Below are 5,129 nucleotides of genomic sequence, written 5' to 3'. Positions count from 1 at the left end.
TAGCCTATACTCTTTGTCTTGAATCACAGAGGAAGGACAACAACTATCAAAACTGGAAATGCACCTGGAACCACACTCTATGGCACACACCCCTAGTTGTAGTAGACGAAGATGGTCACCTAGGATAGGCAGACAAACCTGAACCTTAGAAAGTTGCCGGCAGAGACGCTACGGGAGAACCGCCTAGGATGGCAGACTCGATCATCTCTTTCAAAAATGTGGGTTTGTTCATTTCGAATCGGTCAAGGGTTCAGACAGGAGATGTGCTTTAGCAAAAGAAGCTTGGGCACATCCTCCAATAAAGCTAAAAGGACTATATAAAGTGTGGGCACCAGATCCACTCAGTGAGGCCGGGAAAGACTTTTCGTCCGATTCCGATATAGTAGTGTTTCAGACTTAAGCTGTGGGATAGACTCCTTCAAATGGAAAGATAGGTTATATATAAAGAATTAGCCAGTACAAGCTGTGGCACCCATCCCGACTGGGAGTGGAGTAGCCAGGAAGAGGCACCGAGGAGGTTATGAAAGAACAGAAGCTGAGAACCTGCAGGGACTCCGGTCTAAGGCCTTGGCTGACGTACGATCCCCGCGAAGCTCCACCGGAGCTATTTAGACAGATTTTTTTGTCTTCACTTTGGAGTAGGTAAACTGTGAGGCAAGGAGATGGCTTTTTAGCCAAAACAGTGTGGGTAGCCTGCCCCAATCAAGCGTAGCGATCACTGAACGATTGATTCCTCTTCTTATTTAATTCTATTCTTCATCTGTAGGTTGCAATCCGTATTCTTTCTTTTCTCGATCTACTGCTTGCTTTCGCTTACCTAGATTGAAGAAGCGCACTCACACCCAACTACTTAAACTGGGTCGGGACCAATCATGTTGATTGCCTATCCGACCCAGCTCTAACAACTGGTTTGGTTTTTGAATCACAGACTTTATCCTCTCAATCGGAGAGGCCTCTAGTCCCCAGTTCTATTATGAAATCCTTTTTTTTTCTTACCAAGGTAGTTGACTTGCTTACTTGTTAGAGTAAGGAAAGCAGACATTGCGGATCTTCACTTCAATCATAGGAAGCAGAGAGGACTGGATCTGGATACCGTAAGGCACATGCAACAACACGAAAAGCGTCGGATAAGGGGATGTGACCATGAAGAGGTTGGGCTGGTTTTGAGCTGCACTTAGACCGATTCTCTCTTTCGGTAGCAGACACCGGGATAGGCTAGGATGGGAAACCTTAGTCGATACGATAGGACTGGTTTCTTTGAAAAGCAAGGCCTGGGTCGAGAGCCCATTTCATATTATCCGGTTCCATTCCAGATCGAGCGAACCAATTGATCTTTCACCGGGGGGAAAGCTGCAGGAACTGCAAACGGAGAGATCGGAAAAGGAAAGGGTTGTAAATGAAAAGAGCTTGGCCGGCCAGGAAGAAGGTATGGTATAATATATAGTTACGAAAGGCACTGCGCTTACGCATTCACCAGGTTCTATCTCTGGTTCACAAGCCTACTTTCTTCCAGTTGAGAAGATGCATTTGCTTCTCGGGAGCAGAGCCTGTTTTTCACTTTCCTGGAGTGTTGAAAAATGAGCTTCCAGATGGATGAAAGATGGGAGAGATAAAGAATTTATATCGAAAGGAGTCAGATGGTACCGGTCTTTCTTTTGTCGATCCGTTGTCTCAGTAACGACTTTCATCCCCATGGCTTAAGTGCCATTCGGTTTCAATATACCGTACAGAGGTTCATATATGACCTTCTGTAGGATTGGAGGGGTAGGATAGTTGTCTCTTGGTCGATTGTCAAATCGCCGTTCTCCCAGTCTTGATAGGAAATGGTTGATTTGGCTGCGCCCGTCTTTACCCATTGATTTATGGCTGGGACGAGGAATGCCTTTCAATCCATATCTCCGAGGTTATTTGTTCCACTTTTGTTTCTCAAAAGTCGGCTTTGACGGCGCCTCAACGAGAGACCTTACCTTCTTCATAAAGACTGAACCCGATCCACAAATAACCTAAGGATGACAAAGGGCTCGCCAAAGAAGTGGCAGATTTGGATGGCAATAAATCAAAAAAGATTCTGTATTCAATGCTCAAATTCCAGCTTCAAGCGTTCTGCAGCTCATAATCATATTCTGAAAAATGAGGCGTGGAAAAAGGGCAACAATTCTGTCCAATAACACCAAAAACATCATTCAAGTCGAATCTTAGTTAGACTCGTTAACCAGCCCCTTTCTTTTTCTATGAGATTTCGTTAGCTGCCCACCGAGGTAAAGGAAATAGGCAGGAAAGAAAAGAGAATTTTACTGGGCTCTATTGAAATTCAAATACTATAACTATAGCTTTCAAACTTCCTTAGCTTGCGTTTGTATTTGATGGACCCGAAATAGAATCCTTCTTTTAGGCTTTCAAAGCTACTGGCCCGGGAACGACAACTTCCACTGGATTAGATGTAGGGGAAGGCCCAATGGAACTGGCTCTTATAAGGTCTCACACAGACTCAGAGATTGCCATTTGATTTCTTCCTTTCCTGCCGGATTTCTTTTATCAGCTTGAAAACTTGTTAGCCTTACCTTAGGGCTGTAATTGGATTAAGTGAACTCCCTATTCTAGTATTCCTACAAGTAAAGTATATTATACTCCTTATAGTATACAAGCCCGAAAGAGGTAGAAGGAAAGGAAACTCCCACTTATACTCCATGGGCAGGGATGGCGTCCAGGTTTCTGATAAGGGGTGCATCGCATACGGACTTTGACGCCTTTCCAAGAATAGTGGAACTCGATTTCTTCGATCCTCTCTTTTTCCATCATCTTGGTTTCGAGTTCTTTACGATCTTTTCGGTGCAAGATCAAGGCGTAACAGAGATAGACGATGTATAAGAAACCCAGGAATAGCCACCATCTTTGATTGTCTTGAAATACGCTATCCAACCAGTTCCACATTGATTGCTATGAGAAATCCAAATTCCCTCCATAAATAGAGTCTTTCTTGCACGGAGTAGTTAGAACTATAGATGTGGTTGGTTGTTGACCAACAGAGAAAGCATGGGAGAAAGATGCACAAAAGAAACTGGAACTTACCAGCTGGATTGATGGAAGTGAGTGGGGTATTGGGCATAATCCCGACCAACGAGGAGATCTTACTTAAATGGGAGGCGGAGCACGGTATATGTTTAATCTCGAACCGATTGAGGTGGGGATAGACACCTGATTGAAACCTTCTTGACGACCTCGTTCCTGTTCTGTAGACAGGCACGGAAATCGAACACTGTCACTGGGCGCATTGTGAAGCGCTTAGCCGGGTCAGCCATTCAAAGACAGCATTTTCCTGACAAGCACTGGTCACTGAATCTGAACTAAGCACCGGACAAGTACGAACAACCAGAGAAGAGCGGCCGGTTGGCTGCTTTCTTCTAGAATGTAATTACTCGATCCATCTGAACTAACCCGGACGGGAACGGAACAGTCAGAAGCTTTGAAAACTGAACTACTATAGCTAGAGCTTGCCCTACGGAGAGCGGAAAGGACTCAGTTGGTATCCGAATTTTATTGACCAAGGGAAAGGTGCTACACCCGTTCTTCCTTCCCTCTGATGCTGCCCCCTAGATGGGCCAAGCATGGGATGAAGATGATGTATGGGTGTTCTGTCTTTCTGCTCATCCCCATACACCCTTCTATATTACAAGATATATTATTTTAATCATTTGATTGATGAGAGTGGCAATGACATAAAATGTGAAAATGCTTTGGCTTTGTGACCTCGTTCCTTTGTCTCACGCACTGCTACTGCTTATCGAACTCAAAGAAAGACCATCCTCCCACTCCTTCTACAGGCTACAGGCAACGACACATTATCTATTTTCATCTCTACATACAACAGAAGATCTCGTTTTGAAAGCATATGAGCCCTTCCTAAGGTCATTCAAGGAAACGGACTGCTTTTGATGGGTATCAAGATTGTTGAACAACAAGGTAAAGTGCTGTGAACCTCCTGTCTTTGACACTACGAACCTAGCTAGATTCTCTTTCAGCTGGAAAGAGTAAAGAAAGGCTGATCTCCTGTGGTTGTTTATTCACTCACCGGCTATATATAGGGAAAGGGAGACTCCTATCCTACAAGTTACTTCCCTCTTCGACCTGGTCAGCCTTTAGTTGTTTTTGGGTGTTATCCATCTCCACCTCCCAGCAGTGAGATCTTTCTTTATCGTATCTGTCTATTGAGGGAAGAACAACCAATGCATATCCTAAGCGATTCAAAGACTAGCTTTCTGCTTTCTTCTCGGAAGGGCGTAACTCATACACACATTCTTATTGAATGATGTCTGCTTCTGTTCTTTCTTTGACTGCTTAAGATTGTTGACCAAGGTTCACGTGCTTCACCCTCCCTGACTTTGAAACTACGAACCAAGCAATCTGATCTTTCAGCGTAACAAGTAATGGAAGGTTGTCCCTGATGTTTGGGATGATGAACCAGCTGTGGTAAAAGGAAAAGATTAGATTTCATCCATCTGGCTCAGCCCATTAAACCCTACTATACCATACCATCTTATTGGAATCTGAGTGAACCGGAACATCCGATACGAGAACAGATCAAAGAAGGTCTCTCACTGAGAGGCGCTAGCAGGGTGTGATCATATCAGTTTGTGTTGTTTTCGTACTTGATTGAAGAAGGACGGGCTAAAAAGCCTTGCCTACCCTTATTATTTATTCTCGAATTCAATCTGCTTCTGTCCGTTAATGAATTGACAAAAGGGCTAGTGCATAGAGTGTGATGAATCTCCATCGAGGGAGTGAAATCAGTCTGTCTTGTCGACTGTCAGTGATTCGGTATTCTATGGACCAATGGAAGTGCTAAACCCTTTCTTTGACACTAGTTAGCGAACTGAGAACCCAGAGCTAGAGACGGAGATGCTCGATAGACGAACAGAACAAGTCCTCATTTCCTTTATGTCCTAGGAGCCTAGATTCCATAGATGAGTTCCCTAGGTTAGGATGCCCTAGATCGGTGACCATTAGCGATAGAAGCTCTTTCCCGGCTAAGCGCCCTATTCTTCTTCTACTGGAACAGAGATTGAAGCCAAGGAAGAGGGCAAAGCCATTCAATCAAGTGGGTATAGCGCGTAGAAGGCATGCCGCAGGCT

This window comes from Vigna unguiculata, unplaced genomic scaffold (genome assembly GCF_037176805.1).
Source record: "Vigna unguiculata cultivar grain cowpea cultivar isolate G323 ecotype 2 unplaced genomic scaffold, ASM3717680v1 ptg000487l, whole genome shotgun sequence".
In the NCBI taxonomy this organism is placed as follows: Eukaryota; Viridiplantae; Streptophyta; class Magnoliopsida; order Fabales; family Fabaceae; genus Vigna; species Vigna unguiculata.
The sequence above is the reverse complement of the archived record's forward strand: the minus strand, read 5'-3'. Positions refer to the sequence as shown.